The sequence below is a fragment of the Gossypium arboreum genome, chromosome 6 (genome assembly GCF_025698485.1).
Source record: "Gossypium arboreum isolate Shixiya-1 chromosome 6, ASM2569848v2, whole genome shotgun sequence".
Lineage (NCBI taxonomy): Eukaryota > Viridiplantae > Streptophyta > Magnoliopsida > Malvales > Malvaceae > Gossypium > Gossypium arboreum.
In genome coordinates this window covers 96,756,496-96,770,473 of record NC_069075.1, presented here as the reverse complement: position 1 = coordinate 96,770,473, position 13,978 = coordinate 96,756,496, and the positions used below count along the sequence as shown (strand labels likewise).

The following is a 13,978-nucleotide window of genomic DNA, read 5'->3' as shown; positions in this document are numbered from 1 at the left end:
TGAGGAGCCCGAAGTGTCGAGCCAACCGAGTAACATAGGGGCCAATAGAGATGACCCCCTTCATATGCCACTCCGTCTGGTGTTGAATGGCAAGGGCAATGAAATAGGCAAGGTCGATGATGTGCTCGTGTGACATACACCATAGAAAGTGGGCGTCGTGAGTGTTGACGACGCCACTGCTCTCTCGCCTTCCTATTAATGTGTGAGCCAAAATGGTGTGTAGGTACCTCAGAGATGGAGGGAGAGCCGATGCCTTGGAGTAGCTAAGATTAGGGTTTTTGGGTGAATAAGACAATGAATAGTGCAGCCTAATCATAGATTTTGGGGCACACGGCCAGGGAACACGCCCGTGTTCCCCAAATTTTGCCCGTGTGACTCGCGAATTTTGAATTTGGGCACGTCTAACATTTTGCCCACGCCCGTGTCCCTTGGGCTTATGGGTGCACATGGCCGTGTCGCACGACCGTGTCTAGCTTCGTTCGCTTCTCCCATGCCTGTATATGTAGGCCCACGCCTGTGTTAATTTAACAGGTTCGCCCATGGTTGCTTGGTATAGGCGTGTCACACGCCCGCGCTATTTTGGCAGGTTCGCCCACGGCCATGTAGCACGGCCGTGGTGATTTTTCGTAGCCCGTATTGGGGAAATCTTTTCCCTGTTTCCACACGGTCATAAGCACGCCTGTGTGCTTGGCTGTGTCTGTATGGTAAACCTATATTCAAGAGCTCTGATAGTAAGTTAGGTGTTAAACACTAAAATTTAAAGAAGTTAATATAGTTAGAGCTCAGGTTGCCTCCCGAGAAGCGCTTATTTATAGTCTAAGCTCGACTTACCTCTCATTGAATGGTCATGGTGGTTCAAGGAGTTTATATTCCTTATTCCTGCTATCATTCTCATCAAAATAAGGTTTTAGACGGGTGTTGTTTACCTTAAAAGTGCCAAACTTGGGATGACTTACCTCGACTGCACCGAATGGGAAAATGCTAAGTACCGTAAGAGGTATTTCTTCATTCGATACAATGTGAGGATCTGCAGCATCTAATAATACTTTATCTCCAACCTTAAGTTGATTTGGGAAGGTATTGACTCGTTCTGGCGTAGTTTTGGTTTATCGTATGTTCTCGGTTTATGCATCCGCCATTCATCTAGCTCCTCGATTTGTAGCCTTCGATCTTCATGAATAGGTCCTCTGCTACTACTTAAGAATGGCTCATGTGCTTCCTTCAGACTCATTTCCTGCAAAGTAGGTTGCACCATATTGTCAGTTTTAGTAGAATGGTTTATACAATCACCTTCAATTTCCGATGTGTTGCTAGAATTGCGAGCTTGAATGGTGATTGTTTCGTCTCCCACACGGAGTGTGAGCTCACCTATGCCAACATCAATAATCATTTTAGTAGTTTCTAAAAAGGGCCATCCTAAAATCAAAGGAATGTTGCTATCCTCCTCTATGTCTAAAACAATGAAGTCAACGGGAAATATAAATTTATCAATTTTAACTAGCACATCTTCAATAATACCCCTAGGAAATGTTATAGTTTTATCGGCTAATTGAATGCTCATCCTAGTCTATTTGGGTTTCCTAAGACCCTAAATTAGCTAATGCATTATTAACATCTAAACTACCAATTAAGCAAGGAATCGTAAAACTCCCTAGATCTTTTAGTTTGTTGGGTAGTTTATTCTGTAGAATAGCTGAACAAACTGCGTTTAGCTCTACATGCGACGCCTCGTCCAACTTCTGCTTATTTGCTAAAAGCTCTTTGAAAAATTTCATTGCGTTTGGCATCTGCGATAGAGCTTCAATAAATGGTAAGTTAATATGTAATTTTTTTTAAGAGTTTAAGAAATTTACCAAATTGTTCATCTGAGCGGTCTTCCCTTGTCGGGTTGGGGTATGACACACGAGGCTTATATTCGACATTCACTGATTTGTTTTTATTATGACCTACCTCACCTTGGCCTCTGCTCACCATAGTTTCTTGCCTCGGTTCTGGCTCAGGCTCAACGAATCCTTCTTCATCTTAAACATTAATCGCGTTGAGCTGTTCCCTTGGGTTGGGTTCAGTATTACTTGGCAAGCTACCTTGAGGTCGTTCGGAGATTAGTTTGGACAGCTAGCCTATTTGAGTTTCGAGCTCTTGGATTGACGCTTGTTGATTTTTAAGTGCTGTCTCGGTGTTCTAGAAACGGGTTTCAGACACCGAGATAAATTTAGACAGCATCTCTTCAAGGTTCGGTTTCTTATCCTGTTGGTAGGGTGGTTGTTGAAAACCCGAAAGATGTTGTGGTATTTGATTTCCTTGACCGCCCCACGAGAAATTGGGATGGTTCCTCCAACCTACATTATAAATGTTTCTATATGGGTTATTTTGGGATCTAGAGTTATTGTTACCCATAAATTGGACTTGTTCCTCCTCGATGCTAGGGTTGAAGGGCTAATACTCTGTGCATAATCCTCCTCCATTCGTCTCGCACCTCATTACTGGATGTACCTGAGTAGAACCAAGTAAGCCATCAATCTTTTTATTTAGAAGTTCTACCTGGTTTGACAGCATAGTAACCGAATCGACGTTATAAATGCCTGCTATTTTAGTTGGCTTAGTCCTCATAACTTGCCACTGATAGTTATTCAGTGACATCTCTTCAATAAATCCGTAAGCCTCTTTAGGTGTTTTGCTATTGATGGTTGCCCCGGCTGTTGCATCAATCATTTGCCTTGTCGAGGGGTTCACACCATTGTAGAATGTTTGAACTTGCAACCATAGAGGTAGTCCATGGTGAGGACACCTTCGTAGTAGGTCCTTGTATCTCTCCCATGCATCGTAAAGAGTTTCTAAGTCCATCTTCACAAACGAAGAGATATCATTACGTGATTTGGCTGTTTTAGCCGGCGAGAAATATTTTAATAGAAATTTTTCGATCATTTGTTCCCAAGTAGTAATTGACCCTCGTGGTAACAAGTTCAACCATTGTTTAGCTTTGTTCCTCAATGAAAAAGGGAATAACCGAATACGAATGGCATCGTTAGAAATTACATTAATTTTAAATGTATCACAGAATTCCAGGAAATTTGCCAAGTGAGTGTTTGGATCCTCATCCTGCAAACCATCAAACTGAAAAAATTGCTGTATCATTTTAATAGTGCTAGGTGTTAGTTCAAAATTATTTGTAGCAATAGCAAGCCTAATTATACTTGACTCAGTTCCTGTTAAAGTAGGTTTAGCATAATCATACATAGTACGAGGAGCAGGATTTTGATTTGCTAGTTTAACGAGTATCGCAGGAGGTAGCTGATTGTCTTGGTTTTTAGCCATCTCCTCAGTTGGGGTTTGAATATCTTCCTCTTGCTCGTTCTCTTTGTATCTTAAGCTTCACCTTATTTCTCTTTGGTTTCTGCGAGCTGTGCGATCGATTTCTTTATCAAAAAGTAGTGGTCCTAACGGGTTTCTTCTAGTCATAAACTATAAAAACCTGCCAACATAAAGAAAAAGTAAATTAATAAAGAAAAATAAATGCCTACAGTAATAAAAATTAAATGTTCCTAATATCTTTGTTCCCCGACAACGGTGCCAAAAACTTGATTGCGAACTTCGTGACAGGTAAGTTTTATATATTTATAATTAATCGTTCTTGAAACTAACTATTATCACGATGTAGGCAAGTGTACCTATCAAACAGTAATATAGTTTTAGCAAGACCATATTGTCGAACCAAAAGGAACTAAAAGTACTAGTAATGACTGTCTTTTTATTATCTATCCTAAGAATAAGGGGGTTTTGTTTTAACTAACTAATTATCTAAACTAAGAATTCACAGAAAATAGAATTGGGAAATTACTTTTGAAAAAACGATTGAATTAAGACAATACCTAAGGAAAAATCTACCTAGACTTGACTTGTTATTCTGACTCCGAATCGGATGATTTATTCATTTAACTTGTTCTGTGGAGATCCCTAAGTTATGTTATTATCCCTATTCAAGACTAATAACATCTAATCCCTAGATTGAATAATTGAGACTTTTCTCTAATTAACACCCTAAGGCTGCATTAACTCGATCTATGGATCCCCTTATTAGATTTCACCCTAATCTGGTAAAATCTTGTCACCCTATCTCTAAGAGCACAATCAACTCCGCTTAATTATGACAAATGTACTCTTAGACAGGGTCTATTCCTCCTCTGAATAAGAGCTTATCTTAAATTAGTATCCTGGGTTATCAAAACAAGAATTAAGAACACATAATTAAGAATAAGTTAAATATTTATCTACAATTCATAAAATAATAACAAGATTCGTCTTAGGCTTCATTCCCCTTAGGTATTTAGGGGATTTAGTTCATAACTAAAACGGAAAACATCTCAGAAGAATAATAAATACAAAACATAAAGAAAACCCAAAACTCCTGAAGGGAAATTGAGGGGAGATCTTCACTCTTGATGGTGAATTCGGCTTCTAAGATGGATCAATCGGCTTCCCTTGAGCAGTTCCCTACCTCCTTTTCCCCGCATCCTCTTTCCTCTTCGTTTAGGGTGTATTTATAGGCTTTAGAATGCCTAAAAACCCTCAAAATTAGCCTTTTCTGAATTTGACTCAACTTGGGCTCGGCAGGGACACGCCCGTGTACGACTACTTCAAGCCGTGCTCGAACCTGTTAGAATGGCATGGGTGTGTGTTCTACCCATGTGAGTCGTGCTTCGATTCTGCCAAATTGGCACAGCCGTGTGGTATGCCCGTGTGAGGAAGTCCAGGCCATGTTGATTTCGTACATTGGCTCATTTTCTCCGTTTTTGGCCCGTTTCTCGTTCCTTTCGCTCTCCTATGCTCACCTAAGTATAAAACATGAAATTATAGCATTAGGAGTATCGAATCTACCAATTCTAAGGAAAAATCATCCATAAAATGTGTTAAGCATGGGGTAAAAATATGTATAAATTATGGTTTATCACGGCACTTAACAGTATTTGCAGCAGAGCTGCCAGACCAGTACACTTCCTCCAATCATAACAAACCCATCCCATGCAACATGTCATACATCATGTCATAATATCATACGTGTGATCTATATATATATATAAGATGGCATGCTCAAACCTAGTCATACATCTCATAGGGGCATATCAGTCATTTTACCATGTAGAGGCATTTCAATCATTTCATCAATTAGGGGTTCTAGATACCCTTACCGACCCAACAGTAGGTCCACAGTCGTATCGGGCAACCCACGCAACCTCAACAGTCAAACAGTAAAAATGGGCTCACGGCCCATAATACGGACCCATGTAGGCCCACACACCCATGTGCCCCACATAGTCCAGAAATGGCCTTGGCTTTATTGATTACACAGCTTGGCCCAATGTTCTCCACACCTCTGTGTGATAAACCCGTGTGGGGCCCACACGCTCGTAGGGCCCAAAACGGCCTAACCCATAAAATCACTCACGATGGCCTCTACGATCAAACGCCCATGTTTATGCATTCGAATTATCACACGAGTGAGCCCACACCCATGTAGCATCGATGGTCACTTATTTTGGCTTTTGCCGATCTACGATTAGGGTAGTGTTTTTACACACCTTGATGCGAGAGTGTGCAAATAGACCACAAGCGCTCCAACCCTAGATCCAAACACAACACACCATTAGTCCCTTTAACAACAGGGTTAAATAATCCTTTTCTCTAACACTTATTAAAATGGCTTCTTATCACTTACCTTGGTCCATTGACTGAGGATCACTTCCTTAATCTGTTGCAAAAGACTAGTCCAAACCCCTTTTTCAAGTATCCTACAATCCAACCAAGACTTAACAATCTGAGCCATATATTGATCATGCCAAAAGATTGTACTAATCACATAAAACTTACTGAAAGCGCCACATTGAGAAAAGGAAGGGAAACAATCAACCGATACCCCCAATGCAGGCCAAAACCTACATCACTGCAGAAGCAAAGACTAACACCAACACGTCCCTAGCCATAAATGGCAGCAAAGGCAAATGTTAGAAGAGTATTCCACATAGAGAAAAAGAGAGAACAGAGAAGAACCCTACACCCACCGATTAGTCAATGCGTAATTGCAAAAATCGAAAACAAAATAGAGAGAGGGAGAGATGAGGTATTCGGTCAAAATGGCAAGATGACAAGAGAGGAAATCTGTGAACCCAAAAAAGAATCGAAGGAGGGGGAGGAAGGTGTGTTCGGCCAAACAAGAGGGTGAAGAAAAAGGAAAGAATTGAAAGAGGAAATAATAAGGAGTATTCAGCCAAGATTTGAGAGTGGGAGAGAAGAAAGCAATCTGTTATAGGGAAGAACAAATCTGAAATAGACCAAATTGAGAAAAACCCCGAATGATCTTTAGTAACAATCCATCCCAAAAGAGAAATACGAAAGATGGAGAAGCTGTAAAACCAAAAGCAAAAATTTGGCATCAAGGAGTGAATGTGTGCTATTGACCGATTTTGACAAAATAAGACTCCCACATACAGCACAACACTCCCACTCTTCCCAAAATCCCTTAATTCCCTCCTCAAGTCACTCAAATCGATCACTCCTCTATCCAAATCCCATATTTCCTCCCAAAATTTGGCTACACAATCCCCACACTCCACAAATACTCCAACTGCCCTCCAGCATCAGAGTTCCACTGACATTCAACCACTTACACGGCACATCAGCAAAATAAAACACTCCACTGCCCCCACTAGGATTCGAACCTCAGTCCTCTAGAATATATAACACGCCCCTTACCCTTTAGACCAGTATGCCCTTTCTATCATAAAATACCCACATTCATTTAAAAGCCTATTGACTAGAGGGCCTATTGACTAGAGACAAGAGTTTAACCAATTAAAATAAATTTTTTGTATAAGCCAAGGCTTGAACCCAAGACTTCTTCGACTCTTCCCAGGACACTTAACTACTAAAGCAGACATGTATTTGTCACAAACATACAAAAATAAGTACTTAGATTTTGGGGCGTTATAGAAAAGGTTATGGCAGCAAAGGCAACGTGCGGCAGCAATGGTGATGTGCGATGGCGATAGCGGCTACGTGCGGAGCGACGTTGATGCTCTAGCGATTCTCTTGCGGCAGTACTAGGTGATTTCGACAAATGAAAAGAAATGGACTAGGGGTTTCTTTTGGGATTTGAGGCTACTGACATAAGGAGGATGTTTAGGGATTTTTAGGGTTAAGCAAATTGCTTTAAGGGATAAAAAATTAGTAGAATGAAGAAGGATTTATATAAGGAAAACTAGGGCAACATGTAGCAAAAATTTAGCTACATTAAGGTTACATGGGCGGCAAGCAATGGAAGTGGCGGCAATAGGTGTGGATTTTTCCCTCCTATTTGCTATCTTGGGCCTCAAATTCAGACTATATTTACAAACTTATTCAACAAGGAGAAACTGATTAGTACTTGGGTCAAATTTGACCCTTTTTATTAATATGAACATTTTAAATTAAGCAAAATAAATTAAACTAGAAAGAAAAAAACATTTTAAATCTTAATTAGAAAATTTCTTCTTAACAAATTATATTAAATTAATTCCAAAGAAAGGTTGGAGGGGTCATAGCGACCCCGCTTAAGTTCCAATCTCCTTAGACAAAATTAATTAAATGTACTAAATTAAGAAAATAAATTCTAATTATTTATTTATTTACAAAATGAGTTCATAAAAAATCAGGGGTTTGTTAATTTGAACAAGGATTCAACTCGCTCAACGTCACCGTCCCAATAATGCTTGAGACGTTGACCATTAACTTTAAACGTACCTCTTTAATTGTCGTATAATTCAATAGCTCCATAAGGATAAACTCGATAGATGGTATAAGGTCATTTCCATCGAGATTTTAGCTTTCCAGGAAATAACTTCAGCCTTGAATTAAGCAACAAAACCTTCTGGCCTTCTTTAAACTCGTGAGGTTGTACATGCCATCTTTTTTATCTTTCTTTACACATTTTGGCATTCTCATAGGAAAACAACCTCAACTCTTCCAACTCATCTAGTTGTAACATCCTTCTCTCACTAGCTTCGTTAAGATCAAAATTCAACTTCTTCAAAGCCCAATGAGCTTTATTCTCCAACTCTAATGGCAAATGACATGCCTTTTCAAAAACCAATCGGTAAGGAGTCATTCCTAATGGTGTCTTAAATTTTGTTCGATAGGCCTATAATGCATCATCGAGCCTTCCAGACTAATCTTTTCTGCTAGGGCATACTACCTTTTTAGGGATACCTTTAATTTCACGGTTCACTCTTTCAACTTGCCCATTAGACTGAGGATGATAGGCAGTAGCAATCTTATGCTTCACATCATATTTGTTAAACAACCACTTAAGCCATTTGTTCACAAAGTGAGAACCTTCATAACTAATAATAGCTCTTGGTGTCCCAAATCGTGTAAACACATGCTTATGTAGAAATCGCATGACTACCTTAGCATCATTTGTAGGGTATGCTTCAGCTTCAACCCATTTGGACACATAATCCACAGCAACTAAGACGTATTTGTTCCTATACGAAGAAGTTAATGCCCCATACATCAAATAATTCAATCTCCAAAATATTTGTTAAAGGCATTTCATTCCTTCATGATATATTTTCGATTCTTTGACAATTATCGATGTTCTTTATATAAACATAAGAATCTTTAAATAGTGTAGGCCAAAAGAAACCTGCTTTCAAAATCTTTGCTGCAGTACGTGCACCACCAAAGTGTCCCCCACTTGGAGATAAATGGCAATGATATAATATCTCAGCAATCTCACTTTTAACTACACACTTTTGGATTATATTATCTGCATATTGTTCAAACAAGAAGGGGTCTTCCCAGAAATAACACCGACTATCATGAAGGAATTTCTTTGTGTGACAGCCCAAAATCGACCCTAGACGGGATGTGGTTTCGGGACCACAAAACCGAGGCATAAAAATAATTTAAAATTTATTTTGATGCCTATGATATGTGTTAATTCATGTGTGACATTTTTGATGTTTCGATTTAGAGTTATAAATGTGAATTTCACTAGAAGGGACCTAGTAGTAAACTTTGAAAGTATGATGGGGAAATGTGTGATGACTAGTTGATAATGCATGCAAAATAAAGGATTTGCATGTCAAATTTCCCCAAAGGAAGCTTAGTGGCCGGCCATGACATGGTTTATGGGCAAAGAAAACATGTTGAAACATGTTTTGTTAATGGATGATGAGGAAATGATAAAAATTAAGCATGTAGGAAGAGAAACAAAAAATCAAAATTTGCTCATCCTTTCCCCCTTTGTGCCGTGAGTGAAATAAAAGCAAAGAAAAAATTTGTTCATCCTTGTTCTTTCCTTTTGGCCGAAAATACTAAGGAAGAAGATAGGATTTTTGCTCCATTTTGGTTTAGAAGAGATCTAGAAGGAGATTTGGCTATACATGCATCAAGATTAAGGTATGTATGAGGTTGTGTCATGAGATTCATGTATGTTATAGTTGCTAACTTGATGTTCATGGTTACCCATGGTTCAAATCCTTGTTATGCCATAGAAATGGTATTTGGCCAAGGTTGATATTGTGTTGAAGCCATTGCATGCTAAGTGTGAAGCTTACTAATGATGCATGCAATGATGGATTGACTACTCTTGAAAATTTCTTTTAGTATTCTTGAGTAGGGCATTGAGTCCTTTGTTTAACCATGACCAAAATTATAAGGAGTATGGTGTGTGATGTATTCGCCATGGCATGCTCATGAGCATGGTTTATGCTTCTTGCATGATAGTTAAATTTTGTGTTTTGGATGGTTATGGACACCTTGAAATTCGGCCTTGCACCTATATGAGTTATATGTGATTTTACATGATGATACAATGGATGTGAAAATATATGCTAGATTAGGAAAAAAATTGATTAAGTGTTCATAAGGTGAAATTAGGTGTTTAAAAGATGTTATAGTTGACATTGTATATATATATACATATATACATACATTCGCCATATGGGGTATAAATGGGCATAGGTGTTAAATACCTTGTATTGGAAATTTTGGATAAATAAGTAGCAATAAATTAATATGAGATTGAGTAAATTTTCAGCTTAGTTGTGTTAAGTGTTCGGCAATAATCATAATAATGTATGTGAATGTCGTATGTTTGTGTTTGATGGAGAGGTAAATTGTTTGATTTAGCTCAAGAGCAAAGGGAACTAAATCGGACAAAGGAAAGGAGAAAGCAAACGAGTAGCCAATTGGAACCGTTCTACCCAAAACAAGGTAAGTCATTAAGCACATATGTTTGATATTGCTTAAATGATTGAAAAATCTATGCAATTGTGTTTAATGGGATGCTATATATATATAAATGAAACTGTATGTGTATGGAGTGATGACAATTGTTGAATGTAAAAGAAATAGTGAAATGTGTAGAAAGTTTGCTTTCGGCACTAAGTGTCTGAAGGCAATACGTGTGTACGGTGATTTAGATTGGCACTAAGTGTGCGTGTTGGAAATATATGGCATCGAGTGTGCATGCTGGAAATATATGGCACTAAGTGTGCATGCTGGAAATATACTGACCTTTGGGTGTGCGAGCTCGAAGGGTATGGCACTATGTGTGCGGGCTTAAATCGCATGGCACTAAGTGTGCGAAATCGAGTATTAAGCAATCGTGTGTGCGTATTCTATATATATATGGAGGGTGTGTCTCCATCGAGTTGAGTATGGACAGCGGATCGGGTAAGTACCTTGAGCTCATGACGATTAGGAAATACGTTCATGCTCGGGGTTGAGCTTGGTAAGCTTTAGATCTATGTGATGACTGCAATTGTATAATTGTGGTGTGAATGAGTTGGTGTGTAAAGTGCCTCAAATATCTTATTGTATAGAATATGAAATGTGGATGTATGACTTGGTATGAGATTGAACCGAAAGGTCCGAGGATTTATGGTATAGTTTCGATATGGATGAGTACCTAGCCTCGTTTATTGTTTCATGTTGTGATAACTTTATCAATGGATGATTGTTGAATGCTTATGACTTCATCGAGTTATAAACTCACTCGGTGTTTTCTTGTCACCCATTTTAGGTCTCTTGGACTCGTATTGTTGCGTGCTCGAACCGTCGTTGAAGTCATCACACCGCTGAAAATCTTTTGGTATTGCCTTCGTAGTTGAGCTAGGAGAACATTTGGCATGTATAGGCTATTTTGTTTTGTCGAATTGTGGGTTGTAAACTTTAAGCCATGCGAAAATGGCCTATGTGGTCGGTTGAGTGTGATTCTAAAACCTATAGTTACGAGCCTTAGAAACCTAAATTTTGATAAGGTGGCCATAGTTTGTATTATGTATGATGTAATAGTTGGCCATAGAAGATTTATGAAATAGTCATTGTTTGCTTTGGTAACAGATGCTGCCAGCAGCAGTGAGGTGAGGTGGAAAAATCACTAAAAATAGTAGAAGTAGAATTAAATAGTGAATAAATTATGAAATTGAACCTTGATGAATCTATTTTCATATGGACGAAACAAAACGACCATATGAGCAGTATACTGAGAGATATTAAAGTTCTCGTGAGACAGGGCGAGAACGGTTTCTGGATCCCCTGTCTCGACTTGGAAAATTTACCATAAATTATACAGAAGGAATTAGAAGTCGTGCCTTATTTGCAGATTCCATTTTGAGTCTAGTTTCATTAGAAACAAACGGCATGCGCATTGAAGCTCTGTAAGATAAGATATCCAGGTCGTAATGCGCGAAGGTCAGTGTAGTTGACCCCTGTAGCATGGGTGACTTTAACTAATAAAATGTACTAATTGGCTTGACCAAAAATTCTAGAAAAAATTATGTAGATGGTATTATGAGTATAGTTTCAGGAAAAATTTACGGAACTGATTTTTGAATTCTGTAACTCGAGATATGGTTTTTAAGGTGACAAGGACGCAGCTTAGCTAGCCCGCTCGAATGTAATCAAATATTTCAAAGAGAGAAATAAGGAAGTAAGCCCAGAACACCACTTGTTCAAATCCGTTACGGTCACGGGTTTGGGGTGTTACATTTAATTGGTATCAGAGCTATGGTTTAGTCGGTTCTAGGACTACCATAGAGCGTGTGAGTCTAGCTATACATGCCGAATTGTTAGTGCTTAATAATGTGATGACTTCTGACGGTTGAAATTTTTGTTTTGATTAGCGATGGAACCCGGGATAGAGAGACCCTTGGCGGATGACGTTGAAAGTGTAGCGGCTTCTCCCACGCAAGGGACACCGCTGTTGAGCCTCACCATCCGCTAATAATCAAAATGAAGGGCGAAACAAGCCTTCTTCACCATGATGAATGAGTGGGCAGCATAATATGCCCGAACCAACCCTACTGTCCAACCATTCCCGAATTTAAATACTCCACCCAAGAGTCCGCAATGCCTCCGCATCGATCCTGTGAGGCTAAGCAAACCACCAGTAGACTTGATTAGGAAGCGGGGCCGAGGAGTTCAAGGCCATAGTCACCGATGATGCCGAAAGAGCCGAATTCGCTCGATAACACCATTCGAGTGTTAGATGAACTGCCATGCACACCGATGAATGTCTTAAGTGTGCTATATCCTTGTTAAGAGACTCACTTACTATTGGTGGAGGACTTTAATTTCCATAGTCCCAAATGAACGAGTTACTTGGGATTTCTTTCAATCTGAATTTCAAAAGAAATACATTAGTCAACGGCTCATCGATCAGAAGCGTAAGGAATTCTTGGAACTCAAGCAAGGCCGGATGACCGTATCTGAATACGAACATGAGTTCGTAAGACTTAGTCGGTATGCTCGGGAGTGTGTGGCTGATGAGGTTGCTATGTGCAAAAGATTTGAAGAAGGATTGAATGAAGACTTAAAGCTGCTAGTGGGTATTTTAGAGATAAAGGAGTTCGTAACACTAGTCGAACGAGCCTCGCAAGGCGGAAGAACTCTAAGGGAAAGAAGAAGGCTGAATTTGAAGCAAGAGATTACCGTAAAAGATCAACGAGTAAAGCTCCGTTCTCGGTGTAAAGAGGTTCGTGGAGGACACCAAGAAGTCGAGGGCGATCATGAGAATTTCCATTAGAGCCCCACCATCGACGGACTCCGAGCTACTTGGTAGCTAGTGTGGGCAATAATCGTCAAGAGAGACCTGAATGCCCCTAATGTGGAAGATGACACCTAGGTGAATGTTGGGGTAAGTCTGTTAATAGGGCTGTTATGGATGCGGTTCAAGGACCACTTCATTAGAGATTGCACGAGCTAGATGAGAAGAATAAGATGCAAAGTGCAAGACCTAGTGGAACAATGGCTAGAGGTAGGCCCCGAGAATTTCGGAGGTAGGGGTGGCAATCGAGAGGAGCCTCGACACGGCTGTTCTATCCGAGGCCGTGCTCTGCTAGAGCATATGCCATCCGCGCCCGAGAGGAGGCATCCTCCCCGACGTTATCACCCAGACTTTCACTCTTTTCGATACTAATGTGATTGCATTGATTGACCCCTGGCTCTACTCATTCATATGTATGTGAAACCTTAGCATCCAAGAAGACTCTACCGTTGAGTCTCATCGAGTTCGTAATTCAGTGTCAAACCCTTTGGGTCAATACGTACTCGTTGATAAAGTGTGCAAGAGATGCCCCTAATAATTCGAGAATCTGCTTTTCCTACCGATCCGATGCTTCTACCATTTGATGAATTTGATGTTATTCTTGGTATGGATTGGTGATCAGACATGATGCAAAGGTGGATCGCAAAAGGAAGACCATTGATTTGAGGAGTGCAAATAATGAGGTAGTCCGAGTCGAGTCTCATCGATTTAAAATGAGTGCCGCGATAGTATCTTCTATGACCGCCGAGGTACATGAAAAGGGGTGTGAAACACACCTTGCGTATGTGTTTGAAAGTAAAGAGACGGAAAGGAAACTCGAATCGGTACCATGGTTTGTGAGTATTCGGATGTTTTTCCGAGAAGTTACCGGATTGCCACCGGTTCGAGAAG

The 13,978-nt window shown here is 39.8% G+C and overlaps 1 non-coding gene across 1 annotated transcript; it reads left to right on the top strand.

The window, feature by feature from the left end:
- The first annotated feature begins 2,770 nt into the window (after nt 1-2,770).
- On the top strand, nt 2,771-2,876 carry LOC128294364 (small nucleolar RNA R71). The gene has a single exon (XR_008284676.1). It is a non-coding gene; the product is annotated as a small nucleolar RNA R71 (small nucleolar RNA).
- The last annotated feature ends 11,102 nt before the right edge of the window (nt 2,877-13,978 follow it).